The sequence below is a fragment of the Bombina bombina genome, chromosome 6, assembly GCF_027579735.1.
Source record: "Bombina bombina isolate aBomBom1 chromosome 6, aBomBom1.pri, whole genome shotgun sequence".
Lineage (NCBI taxonomy): Eukaryota > Metazoa > Chordata > Amphibia > Anura > Bombinatoridae > Bombina > Bombina bombina.
In genome coordinates this window covers 652,006,598-652,026,974 of record NC_069504.1, presented here as the reverse complement: position 1 = coordinate 652,026,974, position 20,377 = coordinate 652,006,598, and the positions used below count along the sequence as shown (strand labels likewise).

Below are 20,377 nucleotides of genomic sequence, written 5' to 3'. Positions count from 1 at the left end.
CTAACATGCAAGTTATTAGACTGGGAGCCAAGATGTCTGGCTTCACCGTCCTAGCTGGTAGGGCTTTGTGGCTAAAATCTTGGTCAGCTGATGCTACCTCCAAGTCCAAACTTCTGTTGCTTCCTTACAAGGGTAAAACCTTGTTAGGACCCGGTCTGGCAGAAATAATTTCTGATATTACGGGTGGAAAAGGGTCTTTTCTACCACAAGACAAGAAGAACAGAACTAAAGGACGTCAAAGTAATTTTCGTTCCTTTCGTAACTTCAAAGGTCAAAAGTATTTTGTTGTCTTTTCTACATTCCCATGGATGGAAAGTGGATCTGGAGAAGAGTTCACTTGTTCTAGCTACAAGGGTGATTTTCTTAGGAACCATAATAGATTCCCTATCTATGAAGTTTTTTCTGACAGAGGTCAGAAAATCCAAGATTCTTTCCTCTTGCCTTTCTCTTCAGTCTACTGTTCGGCCATCAGTAGCTCAATGTATGGAGGTAATTGGTCTGATGGACGCTTCCATGAACATCATTCCCTTTGCTCAATTCCATTTGAGAGCTCTGCAGTTATGCATGCTCAGACAATGGAACAGAGACCATTCAGATCTGACTAAGAGGATAGATCTAGACCAGTCGACAAGAGACTCTCTCCCGTGGTGGCTTGCTCAGGAGCATTTGTCTCAGGGCACATGCTTCCGGAGACCTTCCTGGGTTATAGTGACCACGGACGCCAGGCTGCTAGGCTGGGGAGCAGACTGGGACTCGTTAAAGGGACTCAGGGACTATGGACTCGGGAGGAGTCTGCTCTTCCAATAAACATCTTGGAGTTGAGAGCGATTTACAATGCTCTGATGGCTTGGCCTCAATTGTCCTTAGCCCACTTTATCAGGTTCCAGTCGGACAACATCACCTCAGTGGCTTACATCAAGCACCAGGGAGGAACTTAGAGTTCCTTAGCCATGAAGGAGGTGGCTCGGATTATTCAGTGGGCGGAAGCTCACAATTTTTGTCTATTTGCCATCCACATTCTAGGAGTGGACAACTGGGAAGTGGATTTCCTGAGCAGACAGACATTTTATCCCGGGGAGTGGGCTCTCCATCCGGAGGTGTTTTCCAGGTTAACCCTCAAGTGAGGGTCTCGGCAGAACGCCAAGCTTCCAAGGTACTGTTCAAGGTCAAGAGATCCGCAGGCCCCTCTGATAGATGCTCTGGTGGTTCCTTAAATTTTCGGTCTAGCATACCTGTTTCCTTCATTTACGCTCCTTCCATGAGTCATTGCTCGTATCAAACAGGAGAGAGCATTGGTTATTCTAATAGCTCCTGCATAACCTTGCAGGATCTGGTATGCAGACCTAGTAAAGATGTCATCTCTGCCACCTTGGGGGTTGCCTCTGAGGAAGAACCTTCTAACTCAGGGTCCATTCCTCCATCCAAATCTCGTTTCTCTGAAGCTGACTGCTTGGAATTTGAACGCTTAGTTCTGGCTAAGCGTGGGTTTTCTGAGTCGATCATTGAGACCATGCTACAGGCTTGCAAGCCTGTTACTCGTAAAATTTAGCATAAGGTATTGTGTAAATACCTTTATTGGTGTGAATCCAAAGTCTACTCTTGGAGTAGGGTCAGGATTCCTAGGATTTTGTCTTTTCTCCAGGAAGGTCTGGAGAAAGGGTTGTCAGTCAGTTCTCTGAAAGGTCAGATTTCTGCTTTATCTATTCTTTTACATAAGCGTCTGGCAGATGTGCCAGATGTTCAATCTTTTTGTCAGACCCTGGTCAGAACCAGGCCTGTGTTTAAACCTGTTGCTCCTCCTTGTTGCCTTAACCTTGTTCTTAAAGTTTTGCAGCAGGCTCCGTTTGAGCCAATGCATTCTATAGATTTTAAGTTGTTGTCTTGGAAGTTTTTGTATCTTATTGCTATTTCTTCTGCTCAGAGAGTTTTGGAACTCTCGGCCTTGCAGTGTGATTCACCCTACTTTTTCTTTCATGCAGATAAGGCGGTTCTTCATACTAAATTGTGTTTTCTTCCGAAATTGGTTTCAAATAGAAATATTATTCAGGAAATTGTTGTTCCTTTTCTCTGTCCCAATCCTTCTTCTCATAAGGAACGTCTGTTACACAACTTGGTTGTTGTGCGTGCTCTAAAATTCTACCTACAAGTGACTAAGGATTTTCGTCAGTCTTGTGCCCTGTTTATTTGTTTCTCAGGAAAGTGCAAGGGTCAGAAGGCTACCGCTACTTCTCTTTCCCTCTGGTTGAGAAGTATAATTCGTTTTGCTTATGAGACTGCTGGTCAGCAGCCTCCTGAGAGAATTACAGCTCATTCCACTAGGGCTGACTCATCTTCTTGGACTTTCAAAAATGAAGCTTCTGTGGAACAGATTTGCATAACAGCAAATTGGTCCTCTCTGCATACTTTTTCTAAATTTTACAAATTTGATACTCTTGCCTTGGCTGAGGCCTCTTTTGGGAGAAAGGTTCTTCAAGTGGTGGTGCCTTCTGTTTAGGTCTGCTTGTCTTGTTCTCCCTCCCTATTCATTCCGTGTCCTCTAGCTTGTTTTGAAATTTTGAAAAGTTTTGTAATGGGACCGACTGAATTTAAAAGTTTATCTTGGCCTGTTTTCCATACCCGGTCTATACCTTTTTTCAATTTGTAATTTGGAGAGCCTATACATTTAATGACCTTGGGGTCCACTTCAGGGGTTACACAAACATTATTGGGCAAAATAGGTCTAGGACATTTTGTTCTGATATTATTACGAGAATTAAATTTAAGTGGTTATCGAATTTGAAAATCTACAAAACAGGCAACGTCAAGGGAGGGACACCATTCTGAAGATCTAGGATGGTGTAATTCGTCTGGGTTAAATCTTGGATTGCCCAAACAATCAAAACATTTGACCTGATCGTCTTCTAAATGTTTAGATTTTTTAAGATAATTTAAAAAAAAATTTGGGTGGGGGGGAATGAGTCTGAAGATGAATTAGAAGAAATAAGAAAAAGGCTCCCTTGCATTTAAGATTCAGTGTACGGCGATGACCGAATGAAGAGGACGCTCCACGACGGATGTCTTGAAGGATGGACCCGCTCTGCTCCGCCGGGATGAAGATAGAAGACGCCGCCGGGATGAAGATAGAAGATGCCGCCTTGATGAAGATAGAAGACACCGCCTGGATGGATGAAGACTTCTCGCCGCCTGAATGTCATGACTTCAGAAACTGTAAGTGGATCGTCGGGGGTTAGTGTTATTTTGGATGGTTTTTTTTTTAGATTAGGGTTTGGCCTTTTTGCAAAGAGCTAAATGCCCTTTTAAGGGCAATGCAAAAGATCTAAATGCCCTTTTAAGGTCAATGCCCAAACAAATGCCTTTTTCAGGGCAATGGGTAGCTTAGGTTTTTGTTAGAGTTAGGTTTTTTTATTTTGGGAGGTTGGTTGGGTGGTGGGTTTTACTGTTGGGGGGTCTTTGTATTTTTATTCAGGTAAAATAGCTGACATCTTTAGGGCAATGCCCTACAAAAGGCCCCTTTAAGGGCTATTGGTAGTTTATTGTAGGCTAGGGTTTTTTTTTATTTTGGGGGCTTTTTTATTTTTATAGAGCTATTATATTAGGTGTAATTGTTTTTATTTTGGATAATTTTGTTTGTTAGTTTTTGTAATTTAGTGTTTGTTATTTTTTGTAATTTAGTATTTTGTATTTTTTGTAATTTTAGATTTACATTTTTTTAGTAGTGTTAGTTTTTTTAAATGTGTAATTTAATTTATTTAATTGGTAGTTTTTTTAATTTTAGTATAATAGTTATGTTAATTGTTAGTTTAAACTTAGTTTTTTTTAATTTCACAGGTAAGTTTTTATTTATTTTAAGATAGGGATATTGTAATTTAAATTTAAAGTTATGGGGTTGTTAGGTTTAGGGATTAATAGTTTAATTTAGTTTTTTGCGATGTGGGGGGGGGCTGGCGGTTTAGGGGTTAATAGGTTTATTTAGTGGCAGTGATGTGGGAGGCCAGAGGTTTAGGGGTTAATAACTTTATTTAGTGGCGGCGAGCGGCGGAATAGGGGTTAATAGCTTTATTATAGTGTAGGCGATGTTGGGGATCGGGGGAATAGGGGTTAATAACTTTATTATAGTGGCTTCGATGTCAGGGAACAGCAGAATAGGGGTTAATAACTTTTATTAGTGGCAGCGATGTCGGGAGCGGAAGATTAGGGGTTAAAAACTGTATTTAGGTGTCGGCAAAGTCGGGGGCAGCAGATTAGGGGTGTTTAGACTTGGGGTTTATGTTAGGGTGTAAAGTTTAAACGTAACTTTTTTTTCCCATAGACATCAATGGGGTTGCGTTACGGCGATCGCCATTCCGCACTTCAGGTGTTAGTTTTTTTCTAACACCTTCTCCCCATTGATGTCTATGGGGAAAGCATGCACGAGCACGTCAAAGCAGCCCTTGAATTTTGTGCGTTATGGAGCTCATCGCCACCATATTGCACGCACAAGGAGGCTTTTTAGAAACTCGTAATGGCAGCACTATGGAGGGTGAAAAAACACAACTTTTGTGGCGCTCGTTTCACATCCTCTATAGTCAAAACTTGTAATCTAGGTGTGTGTTTGTAAGCATTGTTTGCATTTCTAATCCAATGTAAGTGTAAGACAACACAAAGTTAGGGACTCTATGGGAAAGATGGGGCTGGGATTTAAAACTAAAGGCTGGTTTATTTTAAATAGAGACACAGACTGACAATAACACTAAAACTACCCCCTTGCTGCTGCACATGCACTTGTAAAGAATGACAGTATTAATAGAAAAATGTGGAGGTCACCCATGCAGGGGGGCTTATTACTATGGTTTATTTTCCCTTCAAATACTATTAAAGTCTGCAATATGTTTTCTCCAATATTCCCAAGGTATACAAAAAAACATTTATTATGCTGCTTCTAATACCTGAACATTGTGGACCTGGTCAAGAAGATCCATACTTTTAAGAGGTAGCATCACTTAAGCACCAGCTGTAAAATTAAAATAATATTTATTAGAGAAGTATTAGTAGATTTCACATTAACATGTTAAAGACACTGGGGAAATTCCAGTCTCTCCAGGCTCACTAGTGTCTTGTCTAGAAAGTTGACAGAAAAAAGAATGAAGACATGAGTGAGCATTAATAGATGGTTAGAATAAAATAGAAAATTTGGTTAAGTGGTTGAGATGTAGTTCACAGGGTTCACTATACCAGCCATATGATTAAAGATTAAGATTTAGCTTAGAAATAAATTTATGGTTATTTACAACCCAACAAAGATAATGTCCAAGGGCCTAGGCCTTAAAAATCTCCTAAACAGCTTTTACAAACATCCAAAGCTGTGGCATCACTCAGTATTTTTCCTATTTCACGTAGTAAAGCACAGTGAAATGGCTTGGTCTTAAATCATTTTTGAGCCTTAAGGGACCACCAAATACAGTAGAATTGCATAATTAAGCGGTATATAGATATATTTTTGGCAAATTTATTTTTGCTCCCATTTTCCAGCCCCCTGTATCATGTGACAGACATCAGCCAATGTCACTTTTCCAAAGAAGATTTCCAGCCTCCAAATGGTAAAAATAAAAAATCTTTATTCACATAGGGTCCATAATACAAACAACATTTCAAACCAGCAATTGGTTCTTAGTCATGTCAATGAATAGTTGCACAGGTGTGCCTTTTATACCCATCAAGCAATTGTCAACTTAGACAACACTGCCATCTTGTGGATTTTTTTCAGTATACATGTGAATAAGTATAACATTGTAATATCAAATTGGCATACAAAGACTAGTATTGCATATATTTGTGGAGATTCCTCCATGTATGCTGTTACATATATTCATAATTAAAACATTATTAAAAATTAAAAATCAAGCAAACCTATACAAACAAGAAAACATCAGAATCAATTGCTGGTTTGAAACATAGTTTGTATTATGGACCCTGTGTGAATAAAGGTTTTTTATTTTTACCGTTTGGAGGCTGGAAATCTTCTTGGAAAAGTGACTATGACATTGGGGTCTAGCTAACCCGTACCCCAGAACTTTAAATGAGGTGCTGTCTTCCCCTGTGAATTGTTAGACATCAGCCAATCACAGACTAGTATAGTGGGAGTTTGTGCACATGCTCAGTAGGAGCTGGTGCCTCAAAAAATGTGCATATAAAAATACAGCATAATTCGATAATGGAAGTAAATTGGAAAGTTGTTTAATACTGCATGGTCTATCTGAATCATGAAAGTTTATTATACCAATCATTCACTTTGACTCACAAGTTTACTGTGATACATAGGCGCATCATTAATAGAATACTAGTTTAGGTGACTAATGAAAAGGGATGTTCTAATGTAATAATAAACTGCTCTAACTGTGCAGTGCATTGCTATTCCTGGAACCATGTGAACATACCTGCCAAGCACGTAGTTAACCAAACAGGTAAAGCATAAATACAAAAAACACACAGCGTTCTGAAGTTCTGTAGGCTGAGGAAGGCAATTCAGCAGTAAATACAAAACGTTATATTAGAGGGACAGTAAAATCAAAATTAAACTTTTGTGATTAAAATAGATTATGCAAATTTAAAATTTGTTTTTCTATTGCCTAATTTTTTTCATTCACTTGGTATCCTTTGTTGAAAAGCATACCTAGGTAGGCTCATGAGCAGTACAATACTGTATATGTGTGTGTCTGTGTATATTATATTGTGTGTGTTTGTGTGTATGGCAGGCAAATAGTAATTTCTTACTACACAGAAAATATGTTTTGCCTAAACAAAATGGCACATGCTCGCCAATACACACCCAGGCACCGTAGGAAATTGGCCCCTGCTCGCCAATAGGTGCCAAGCACCCTGTGAAAGTGGCACTTGCTTGTATATATGCACCTAGGCACCCCACAAGAGTGGCCCCTGCTCACCAATAGCTAAAAAAGACCCTTTAACCGCTTAACCCAATATGACATAGATCTGTGTGTGTCACCGTCTGTAACAATCATCTGCTGGTGCCAGCGGGAAGTGTGGGATGGAAAGTGAGAGGTGGGTGGGCGGACCAGCTGCGGAAGGGGAGGGAGTGGGAGGGACCCTACACTCTAGGGAGAAAAAAAAGGAAGAGGGAGGGATGGATTGTTGCACTACAGAAAAGGGGTGGAATTGGAGGGTGGGGATTCACACATTTAATGATCACTGGAAGGCAGGACCACTACACTACAAAATAAATTACAAAAATATAAAACTGTAAAAAAAATAATAAAAATATTTATAAATTAGATACTGGCAGACAGCTGCCATTACTAAAGATGGCTGCAATTCGTGGGAGGGTTAGAGAGCTGATTGTGAGGGATCAGGGAGGTGGGAGGATCACAACACTGCAGAAAAAAAAATATATTAAAAAATAATAAAAAATAAAAAAAATGCACACTCGCAGACTGTCTGCCAGAACCTAAGATAGTGGGGATGAGTGTGTGTGTGTGTGGGGGGGGGAGAGCTGTTTGGGAGGGATCAGGGGATGGGAGGGTAATCTCTACACTACAGTTAAAATTAACCTTACAAGATACCTGATTATCCCCTTTACTGCAGAAAATAATAGAAGTGTGGTAAGAAGATGCAATTATCAGCCTTCTTATAACCAAAAACCAATGGCAAAGCCATGTATGTCATAATTGCACAAGCAGTATGTAAATAATTTCAGTGAGAAACCCAAAGATGGTAAAAAAGTTAAGTTTTTTATATGATCGCATTTGGCATGAAATGGTGGCAGAAAATATACCAAAATGGGCCTAGATCAAAACCTTGAAGCTGCACCTCACTAACGAGGCCCACACTAGGCCAAAACGTACGTCTGGGGTTTGCAGTTCAGAGAGAGATTGCCCGGTATTTCAGGGATGGACTGCACTGTTTAGTCAGGATCTGACTGGTGTACTACAGGAAATGTATTTTCTGTAAAGGCACAGGCTGGGCAAAAAGAGGCTGCTCCTTTGGTGGTAACTTGCTATAGAACAAGCTATTACACTATTGTTTGTTCCATGGTTCTCTTTGTGTGTATGCAATACCTTGGGTTAAAACAAAAATATCTAGTTTTGAACAGTATATTTTTTTTAAAAAACAAGGCGGTATTTCTGTTTAAATGGAGATATAGCAAAAATGCTAAAATTTTTATATTGGGTTCTACTCTGAAATTCCTGGTAACGAAGGGGTTAAATTGCCCCTGCTCACCAGTATCTACCCAAGCACCCCAGGAAGTGTCCCCTACTCACAAATAGGTACCCAGGACTCCCGGGAATGGGGCCCCAGCTCGTCAATAGGTACCCAGTCAACCCAGGAAAGTGCCTCTGCTTGCAAATAGCTGTCTAGGAACCCTCAAGAAAAATGTCCGGCACTCGGCAAAACGCACCCAGGAAAACTAGGAAAGTGGCCCCTGCTCACAATAGGTGCCCAGGCACCCCAGCAATTTGACCTCTGCTTGCCAATAGCTTCCTAGACCCCTGCTCATTAATACACAACAGGTATCCCACAAAAGTGGTCCCTGCCTGTCAATAAGCACCCAGTCACTCCAGGAAAGTTGCCCCTGCTCACCAATAGCTGGCTAGATGGGGACTTTAAAAATGCCTGGGACAAGCATAAGGCTATCCTACAAACTAGATAAGTTTATACTGCTAGGTAATATCGGGCAGACTTGCTGGGCCTATGGCTCTTATCTGCCATCAATATCTATGTTTCTATGTTTCTAGGAAATTTAAAGGAAAGTGGCCCCTTCTCACTAATAGGTGCCCAGGCACTCTGTGAAAGTGGTCCGTGCTCATCAATAAGTGTCCAGGCCACACATGGAAAAGTGGTCCCTGCTTGCAAATACATGCCGAGGCATCCTGTAAAAGTGGCCCCTGTTTGCTTGTAGGTGGGATAAGTGGCCCTTGCTCACCAAAATGCACCCAGACACCCCTGGAAAGTGGTGCCTGAACTCCATGAAAGTGGCCCTGCTCTCTGGGATAGTAGCCCCTGCTCGCCAACGAGCACCGAAGCAACACGGGAAAGTAGCCCCTAATCACCAATAGACACCTCTGGAAGTGGACCTTGCTCACCAATAGAATACAATTATTAAATATATATTGTGGGGTTCAATAGAGGGACATGTTAAGGGGCACTGAAAGGGAGATAGAATATTAAAAGGACATTAAAGGATGCATGGATATTTATTAAATTTTATTAATACATTTTCATAAACACAGTTTTTTTTTAAACAATATGCCAGGGCACCTATTGGAGAACAGGGGCCACTTTCCAAGGGGACCTTGGCACATAATGGTGAAAAGGGACCACTTTCACAGAGTGCTTGGGCAAGTTTTGATGAGCAGAGGCCCATTTCTTTCGGTGTCTGGGTGCCTATTCGCAAACAAGAGCCACTTTCCCAGAGTGCCTTGGTGCCTTATGGTGGGCAGGGGTCACTTTCCCAGGGTGCTAGGTCATGTTTTAAGACAAAGGGGACACTCTAACGACATGTCTCCAGCCGCAGCAAAAAGCCAGGAGTTAAGAGCTTTCTGGGCTAACGGCGGTTCATAAAGCTCTTAACTACTGTGCTATAAAGTACACTAACACCCATAAACTACCTATGCACCCCTAAACCGAGGCCCCCCCCACATCGCCGCCACTCTAATAAAAGTTTTTAACCCCTAATCTGCCGACCGCACACCACCGCAACCTACGTTATCCCTATGTACCCCTAATCTGCTGCCCCTAACACCGCCGGCACCTACAAAATATTTATTAACCCCTAATCTGCCGCCCCCAACGTCGCCACCACCTACCTACAATTATTAATCCCTAATCTGCCGACCGGACCTCACCGCTACTATAATAAAGTTATTAACCCCTAATCCGCCTCACTCCCGCCTCAATAACCCTATAATAAATAGTATTACCCCTAATCTGCCCTCCCTAACATCACCAACACCTAACTTCAAGTATTAACCCCTAATCTGCCGACCGGACCTCGCCGCTACTATAATAAATTTATTAACCCCTAAAGCTAAGTCTAACCCTAACACTAACACCCCCCTAAGTTAAATATAATTATTATCTAACAAAATAAATTAACACTTATTAAATAAATTAATCCTATTTAAAGCTAAATACTTACCTCTAAAATAAACCCTAATATAGCTACAATATAAATTATAATTATATTGTAGATATTTTAGGATTTATATTTATTTTACAGGCAACTTTGTATTTATTTTAACCAGGTACAATAGCTATTAAATAGTTATTAACTATTTAATAGCTACCTAGTTAAAATAATTACAAAATTACCTGTAAAATAAATCCTAACCTAACTTACAATTAAACCTAACACTACACTATCAATAAATTAATTAAATAAAATACCTACAATTATCTACAATTAAACCTAACACTACACTATCAATAAATAAATTAAATACAAATAAATACACTAACTAAAGTACAAAAAATAAAAAAAGAACTAAGTTACAAAAAATAAAAAAAGAACTAAGTTACAAAAAATAAAAAAATATTTACAAACATTATAAAAATATTACAACAATTTTAAGCTAATTACACCTACTCTAAGCCCCCTAATAAAATAACAAAGCCCCCCAAAATAAAAAAATGCCCTACCCTATTCTAAAATGAAAATAGAAAAGCTCTTTTACCTTACCAGCCCTTAAAAGGACCTTTTGCGGGGCATGCCCCAAAGAATTCTGCTCTTTTGCCTGGAAAAAAAACATACAATACCCCCCCAACATTACAACCCATCACCCACATACCCCTAATCTAACCCAAACCCCCCTTAAATAAACCTAACACTAAGCCCCTGAAGATCTTCCTACCTTGCTGGGTATCACCGATCGGTCCAGAGGAGGCTCCGAAGTCTTCATCCAAGCCCAAGCGGGGGCTGAAGAGATCCATCATCGGGCTGAAGAGATCCATCATCGGGCTGAAGTCTTGATCCAAGCGGCGACTGAAGAGGTCCATCATCGGGCTGAAGTCTTCTATCAAGCGGCATCTTCAATCTTCTTTCTTCCGGATCCATCTTCATCCCGCCGACGTGGAACATCCATCCTGCCCGATGACTTCCCGACGAATGACGGTTCCTTTAAATGACGTCATCCAAGATGGCGTCCCTCGAATCCCGATTGGCTGATAGGATTTTATCAGCCAATCGGAATTAAGGTAGGAAAATTCTGATTGGCTGATGGAATCAGCCAATCAGATTCAAGTTCAATCCGATTGGCTGATCCAATCAGCCAATCAGATTGAGCTTGCATTCTATTGGCTGTTCCGATCAGCCAATAGAATGCAAGCTCAATCTGATTGGCTGATTGGATCAGCCAATCGGATTGAACTTGAATCTGATTGGCTGATTCCATCAGCCAATCAGAATTTTCCTACCTTAATTCCGATTGGCTGATAGAATCCTATCAGCCAATCGGAATTAGAGGGACACCATCTTGGATGATGTCATTTAAAGGAACCGTCATTCGTCGGGAAGTCATAGGGCAGGATGGATGTTCCGCGTCGGCGGGATTAAGATGGATCCAGAAGAAAGAAGATTGAAGATGCCGCTTGATAGAAGACCCCGATGATGGACATCTTCAGCCGCCGCTTGGATCAAGACTTCAGCCCGATGATGGACCTCTTCAGCCACCACTTGGATCAAGACTTCAGCCCGATGATGGACCTCTTCAGCCCGATGATGGATCTCTTCAGCCCCCGCTTGGGCTTGGATGAAGACTTCGGAGCCTCCTCTGGACCGATCGGTGATACCCAGCATTGTGAAGACAAGGTAGGAAGATCTTCAGGGGCTTAGTGTTAGGTTTATTTAAGGGGGGTTTGGGTTAGATTAGGGGTATGTGGGTGGTGGGTTGTAATGTTGGGGGGGTATTGTATGTTTTTTTTCCAGGCAAAAGAGCAGAATTATTTGGGGAATCCCCCGCAAAAGGCCCTTTTAAGGGCTGGTAAGGTAAAAGAGCTTTTCTATTTTTATTTTAGAATAGGGTAGGGCATTTTTTTATTTTGGGGGGCTTTTTTATTTTATTAGGGGGCTTAGAGTAGGTGTAATTAGCTTAAAATTGTTGTAATATTTTTATAATGTTTGTAAATATTTTTTTATTTTTTTATAACAGTTCTTTTTTTATTTTTTGTAACTTAGTTCTTTTTTTATTTTTTGTACTTTAGTTAGTGTATTTATTTGTATTTAATTTATTTATTGATAGTGTAGTGTTAGGTTTAATTGTAGATAATTGTAGGTATTTTATTTAATTAATTTATTGATAGTGTAGTGTTAGGTTTAATTGTAACTTAGGTTAGGATTTATTTTACAGGTAATTTTGTAATTATTTTAACTAGGTAGCTATTAAATAGTTAATAACTATTTAATAGCTATTGTACCTGGTTAAAATAAATACAAAGTTGCCTGTAAAATAAATATAAATCCTAAAATAGCTACAATGTAATTATTATTTATATTGTAGCTATATTAGGGTTTATTTTACAGGTAAGTATTTAGCTTTAAATAGGATTAATTTATTTAATAAGAGTTAATTTATTTCGTTAGATAATAATTATATTTAACTTAGGGGGGTGTTAGTGTTAGGGTTAGACTTAGCTTTAGGGGTTAATAAATGTATTAGAGTAGCGGTGAGGTCCGGTCGGCAGATTAGGGGTTAATACTTGAAGTTAGGTGTCAGTGATGTTAGGGAGGGCAGATTAGGGGTTAATACTATTTATTATAGGGTTAGTGAGGCGGATTAGGGGTTAATAAATTTATTATAGTAGCGGCGAGGTCCGGTTGGCAGATTAGGGGTTAATAATTGTAGGTAGGTAGCGACGACGTTGGGGGCGGCAGATTAGGGGTTAATAAATATAATATAGGGGTCGGCAGGGGTTAGGGGCAACAGATTAGGGGTACATAGGGATAATGTAGGTTGCGGCGGTGTCCGGAGCGGCAGATTAGGGGTTAATAATAATATGCAGGGGTCAGCGATAGCGGGGGCGGCAGATTAGTGGTTAATAAGTGTAAGGTTAAGGGTGTTTAGACTCAGGGTACATGTTAGGGTGTTAGGTGCAGACTTAGGAAGTGTTTCCCCATAGGAAACAATGGGGCTGCGTTAGGAGCTGAACGCTGCTTTTTTGCAGGTGTTAGGTTTTTTTTTCAGCTCAAACTGCCCCATTGTTTCCTATGGGGGAATTGTGCACAAGCACGTTTTTGAAGCTGGCCGCGTCCGTAAGCACCGCTGGTATTGAGAGTTGCAGTGGCGGTAAATATGCTATACGCTCCCTTTTTGGAGCTGAACGCAGCCCTTCTGTGAACTCTAAATACCAGCGGTATTTAAAAGGTGCGGGATAAAAAAGCACGCGTAGCTAACGCACCCCTTTGGCCGCAGAACTCTAAATCTAGCGGATTATGTTATGCTGCACGATGGGCTTTGTAATACATGACGTAAAGTATATCTATGTCAATTTGAGTTAAGGTGCTAAAGCTGAAAAAAATCCTAAAATAACTATTTGCCTTAGAAGTTGGCTATTTGAACTTATCAATTGTTTTCAGTTGTTACTTATCAGTAGTGACGGTATCATCTACCTCTAAGGCAACAAAGATTTTCCGTAGACCCCTGAACACTCCTGATTTGCTAGACCCTGTCAATTATTAGACATAGACTTGAAACATGAAGTACAAAGGTGAGCAGGGGGCACACAGGAAAATTATTACACAGGACCGTCTGATGTGTTTACATAGGACCGTCTGGTGTGCTACATAGATGTTACATAGTGGTGATGGGGTTAGATTATCAGTGAATGGCCTTTCAGAGGGTCAGCGTATTATCGGAGACCTAAGCTGCACCAGTTTGCTCCATAATTAAAGGGACAGTCTACACCAAACATTTTCTTATTATCCCTTTATTACCCATTCCCCGTTTTTGCATAACCAACACAGTTATATTAATATACTTTTCACCTCTGTGATTACCTTGTATTCAAGCCTTTGCAGACAGCCTCCTAATCTAAGTACCTTTGACAGACATGCAGTGTAGTCAATCAGTAAAGACTTCTAAATAACTTCACGGGAGTGAGCACAATGTTATCTATATGACACATGAACTAGCACAGTCTAACTGTGAAAAACTTTCAAAATGCTCTGAGCTAGGAGGCAGTTTTCAACTGTTTAGAAATCAGTTTGAGCCTAGCTAGGTTTAGCTTTTCAAAAATACCACCAAGGGAACAAAGCATATTTGATGATAAAAGTAAATTGGAAAGTTGTTTAAAATTGCATGCCCTATCTGAATCATAAAAGTTTAGTTTTGACTTTACAGTCCCTTTAAATATAGATAAAGCAGTAAGGATAGATGCTGAATATCTGGGACAGACAGGAGCACAGAAACAGTATAAAGGTACAGAAATAGTTAAAGCCAGATGGGTTAAACAAATATAGTAATAGAACAATGTACAACTGATGTACAGTATACAGTTACAGTAATTGCATACTGTCACTTTAAGTGCTAAGGAATTTTATTGAAATAGCTCATTTAAGCTGAATTTAATAAAGCCCAGCGTGTAAGAGTTTACTTACCTTTCACCCTGAGAGCTCCTTCCCTGCTTGTGAAAATGGCTACCCAACTGCACAGCCGTTACATTTAAATTTAAAAGACCGGTAAATACAGTACAGATGTGTTTTTTCATGCTGACCCTCTCAGGGGAAGCCCTGGTGGAATTATTGTAAAAAAGGGGCAGTCCCTGTGAGATGTCTCCTATTGAAGTAATGGAGCTCGCTGGAAAGGGACGGTTGGCTCCATGGATCAAAGTTAGCAGTGAGCAGGGGATGAACTAAAAATAAAATCCTGCAGCCAATATAAATCACATTACGCTGCTTTCTGCGTATAGCATCTTACAATTGCCTATACTTTCGTATGCATTTGTTTTTCTATTAGGGTTATAAGTATTTTTAGTGTTTTGAGTAAAGCTCGCCATCTTTTAGTTTGTGAAATTGTGAGAAAATACTGTTAGACCTGTAGTGCAAAAATCTTTACAGAACTACACTGGGATTAGAGAGACAATTTCATATACGCCCATGGAGCACCCATGTTTAGCCCATTTTACAAAGGACAAAAATTACCCTTTGTATTTTGTATTTATAATTATAATTACAAATTTCTATGTGGTTTTTTTGCACATCCAGTGTACTTAAATTATGATTTACTCTGTGCATATTTAATACGATTTATTCCTGTGTCCTTTACATACAAATTTGACATTTTTGCTAAAATACGATTTTTGGTGTAGAATTTTGTTATGATTTTTTAATGCACCTTAACAATACCATTTTGTGTGAATGGTTCAATTATTTGTTTTAGGGTAAAAAGTGGCTAAAATAGAAGTACTAGCGAGCATTCTTAAATACTCTCCCCAGTCCAGATACAATTACATCATTGGGCCTGTAGTATGAAATTCAGATGGAATAGATATTTTTTCAGACACATTTTAAAGTTACTTCTATTATCCCCCAATCATCTGAAAGCCATCAGCCAATCACAAATGCATAAACTGTACGTATATAATGCACAAGAAGCAGCACACTGTAGGCTAGATGATTGGTGGACAAGTCCAGATTTCACCTGGGAGCTGGGAGCCTCTACCACTAGGAGAAGCTAATCACTGCTTGACTGAAACTACTGTTTTCCCCTCTGTCCTTCCTGGGCACTCAGAGGAGGAAATGGGTCTCAGACTGGTTAGAGAACCCCTCTCAATGACATACAGATCAGCACTTTAGATTTTACGCCTGATGATCTAAAGCTTTCCTCTCATTGTCAAGCAACCTAATGTGCACTTGCTACATTTGAGTACAGTAATCTTGCAAGCAGCTTTCTTTTTAACTACATTATAGATACAGAAGCAGCTGTCTTGTTGGCTGTCAGAGATGCAGAAGAAGACTTAATTCTTTAGTTGCCACCAAGAACTGCTGAAACAAATGTTAACCCCTTCACTTCCACTATGGGCTGCAGAACTGATCATTGTACAGAAGCTGCTGAAAGCACTCACCACTGGAACTGCTGATCTTAGAAACACAATTTTAACAGCCCACCGATATTACAAAAGTCAGTGCATTAATTTCCCCAGCAAATTCCCATCTTGGAGCTATTACTATGCATCTTTGATATCTGAGCACCAATTGCACAGTAATAACTAAGAGGTGCCACAAGGGAGATTTCCAAACATAATAAAGAAAGTACATTCTTATTGTTTTTTATTACATGACATACAACTCTCTTGCTTATTACTTGTCCCGAGAAGTTACTCTTGCCCCAATACAATTCCTTTATAACAGATTACTTGGTTATTTGGTTGGTTGCATGGCACCCATTACAGTTAGATGTCATTCCAAGCGCCATGTAATTCTGGCTTTTTACTTTTGCAGCTCGCTAGTTTACTGGGCAGAGGGACCAGGTACAATGATTAGGGGCTCGATGATATAATCTTCGCCAGCTCAAACCTACTTTTTCTTGCTGACTCTCGCAGGGCTGCCCCGGTGCAATGATCGTAAAAAAGGGGCAGTCCCTGCGAGTGGCGAGATGGCTCCTATTAAAAGTGTTGGAGCTTGCTGGTTAGGGAAACTTCGCTCCTTAGTCCGAAGTTAGCAGGGAACAGGGGGAGCACTTTAAAATTAAAATCCTGCAGCTAATATAACTCACATAACGTTGCTTTCTGCTTATAGCATCTTACATTCGCCTATATTTTAGTATGCATTAGTTTTTCTCTTGGGGTTATAAGTGTTCGTATTGTTTTGAGAAAAGCTTGCCAGCTTTTAGTTGGCGAGAAAAAACTGTGAGATCTGCAGTGCGAAAATCTTTATAGAATTACGCTGGGGTTAGAGAGACATTGTCATATATATGCCCATGGAATGCCCATGTTCAGTCCATTTTACGGAAAAACAACAATTACGCTTTGCATTTTGTATTTATAAGTTCAAATTTCTGTGTGATTTTTTGCACATCCAGTGTACTACAATTACGATTTACGCTGTGAATATTTAATTTGATTAATTTCTGTGTAAATTACACACAAAATTTACTTTTTTTGTTAACATGATTTTGGTGAAGAATTTTGTTACGATTTTTGATGCACCTTAACAATACAATTTTCCCTGCTTATTTTTGTGTGAATGGTTCAAATATTTGTTTTGTATGATGTTTAAAATACAAATTTTGTTGTGCACATTTCATATGAAAATGCAGTATACGCCCCTTACCGAGGCACCCTGTTTTCAGGGTAAAAAGTGGCTTTAGTATGGCCTTACCCATTAAGATAACATCATGGAATGTGGGTGGATCACCTCGCCTGCAAAGAGAAGCATCATCTTGCGACACCTAAACTCTCTGCACACAGACGTAGCATTGCTGCAGGAAAACTAAATTAACAGCCGAGGAGCATGAGAAATTAAAAATACGTTGGGTGGGACAGGTTTTGTGTTCTCCATCTGAGGGTAGAAAGAGAGGGGTGGCCATTCTAGTCAGGAAGGGCCTCTCGATATCATTCATGCAGACCGAGTTGGACCACAGGGGTAGATACATAATTTCTCTCTTGCATGTTAACACACTCACATATACCATTTGCAACGTTTATGGCCCAAATGATTTTAACCCAGACTTTTGGTCGACCCTTCTGGCAAAATTATCGGCCTACAATAGTCCTATAATCATGGGTGGGGACTTCAATTTAGCCCAGGCGCTTCCCTTAGACAGATTCAAAGACCCTGCAGCAACTAAAACACTAGTTAAAACACACTTATTGACGCACAAGAGAGAAGTGCCTTTGAGTAACTCATTCAAAGAAGCATTGAATCTGACTGATGTCTGGAGAGTGAGGAACCCAGATGGGAGGGACTTCACTTGCCTATCTAAAACTCACCACACTATGTCACAGATTGACTACTTTCTTACTTCCAATGAGCTTACACCCCAGATTCATTACACAGACATAGGGCAAATTACAGTTTCGGACCATGCCCCGATTACCCTAGGGCTACAACCCACCCCTGAGAGACCTTTGGAGAGATCATGGAAATTCCCCACATACCTTTATTGTAATGTGATCTTTCGTCAGCATTTAAAATCTTCCTGGTTACATTATACATCTGACAATGACTTTCATAGAACTACTCCCGACCTATTTTGGCATGCCTCTAAGGCAGTGATGAGAGGTCACATCACTTCATTCACAGCTCATTACAACAAAAATAATAAAAAGATGGACAACCTCTAACACTAAAGAAATTATGGCAGAATTTGTGCGATATTATACCAGTCTATACACTAGCCAGCCGATTAATCATGAGGGAAAACAAAAATTTTGGGGGTCGGTGGAGCTCCCAACTATCTCTGAGGAGCAGAAATCAAGCCTTGATGCCCCGATACAGGTGCAGGAAGTAATTAAAGCCATACAAAATAGCAAACTAGGGAAGGCCCCGGGCCCAGATGGGCTGCCCTCTGAATATTTTAAGTTATTGTGTGAAGAGATCGCTCCCACGTTGTCTTCCCTATATTCGGAGTACCTAGGGGGCACTATACAGATGGACGCTCGCTTCTCAGAGGCGAACGTCTGTCTGATACCCAAACCTGATAGAGACCCTACCCAAACGTCGTCTTACCGTCCAATCTCCCTACTCAACGGGGATTACAAGCTATTGACAAAGATCCTAGCGGATCGGCTAGCTGGAGTCTTGCCATCTGTTGTTCACGCAGATCAAACCGGCTTTGTCAAGGGCAGGTCCTCCGTGATTAACATCAGAAAATCTCTGGCAATAACATCACATTACTGGTACAACGTTCGCTCACAGGTCCCCTCTAGATTACATGACGCATGTCTTTTGGCGCTTGACGCCGAAAAGGCATTCGACAGGATAGAGTGGGATCATTTACACACGGCATTGGAAAGATTTGGGATCATAGGAAACTTTTATGACTTCCTTCAAAGATTATACACTAACCCCAGGGCCTCCCTGATAGTAAATGGTGGCCTCTCTCCATCGTTCGGACTGCAGAGGAGTACCAGGCAAGGCTGCCCCCTCTCCCCTCTGCTGTTCGATCTGGCCATAGAGCCCCTAGCCTCATACATCAGGCAGCACTCAGAAGGCCTGGATATTCTTGGCCATAGACATCACTTGTCTCTATACGCGGATGACTTGCTGCTATTTGTAGGTAACCCACATAATAACTTACGTCCCCTTCTGGACATCATCAAAAGTTTTGGCTCTTTCTCGGGCTATAAAATGAATATTGACAAATCAGAGGTTACTTAGTTGCAGAACTCTCATAACACTATACTGACAGACACTGGTCTTAAGGTTATGGAAGGTTCATTTAAATACCTAGGGATTAGAATACATGTTGACCCCTCCAAATTATATAACCTTAATCTCACTTGTAATGTTGCGAACATCAAAAAGATGCTCTTACACTGGGCGAAACTTCCTTTATCCCTGTCGGGCAGGATCCACCTGTTTAAGATGGTAGCCTTGCCCAAGCTCCTTTATCCATTACAGATGCTGCCCCTGCTCATGACACGAAGGGACTCTGACTCACTTCAGTCCTCCCTGGGACATTTCATTTGGCAAGGTAAAAAACATAGGATAAACAAATCCGCCCTATTTATGCCATTGAGTGAAGGGGGACTGCGTCTTCCAAATATTCTCTGGTATAACTGGGCTGCCTTATCCAAAATTATATTGGACTGGCTGGTGGGGAATAGTCACTTCACCATACCTGAACTAGAGACCAGGCTGATCAGGCCGATACACCTGGCTTTTTTGCCCCATGCGACCCTTCGCTCTCTTCCTCTACATGTACAAACTCACATATTATTTAGGGACCCCTTGAGGGCATGGTCCGAGATCTGTAAATCGCTAGGGGTACAGAGTTCAGTGAGCAAATACTTGCCTATTCAGGGTAATTTACAATTCTTACTCTCAGCCTAGACTGTAGGGCAGTTTCTCCAGAATGGGATAAATAAAATAAAACTTTTATTATAAACTACACTTAAAATAAGGGTAACACACAAATTAAAATCGACACTAGCACTGTAATGTTATCAGACACTTTATGCACACTGGGAGGAGGATTAACTGTAGTATCAATTACCTATAGTAAATAAATGTGAGCCTGGTTGCTGCATATCACGGTTAATGTATATTGTCTAAACTATAATAAATATCCATAAGGACTTTATGCAGCATGTGTTCTACCATAACACGCAAGGGTGAAGAGTGGATGCCTGTATTTTTTAATTGTTAACTAAGGCTAAGTCTGGCACAACCCAGACTGTTCAACAAGTTAACTTAGTATAGCTGATATTATCAATAGTCTAGATTAAC

At 40.4% G+C, this 20,377-nt stretch overlaps 1 long non-coding RNA gene across 1 annotated transcript in view; it reads right to left on the bottom strand.

Annotated features, from left to right (window-relative positions):
* LOC128663390 (uncharacterized) overlaps positions 1-14,632 on the bottom strand; it is a 31,497-nt gene extending 16,865 nt beyond the window's left edge. The window contains exons 1-2 of the long non-coding RNA XR_008402861.1: positions 14,585-14,632; positions 4,926-4,990 (exon numbers count right to left, since the gene is read on the bottom strand). This is a non-coding gene — a long non-coding RNA (uncharacterized LOC128663390). The remainder of the gene's footprint in view (positions 1-4,925; positions 4,991-14,584) is intronic.
* Between the last annotated feature and the right edge of the window lie 5,745 nt (positions 14,633-20,377).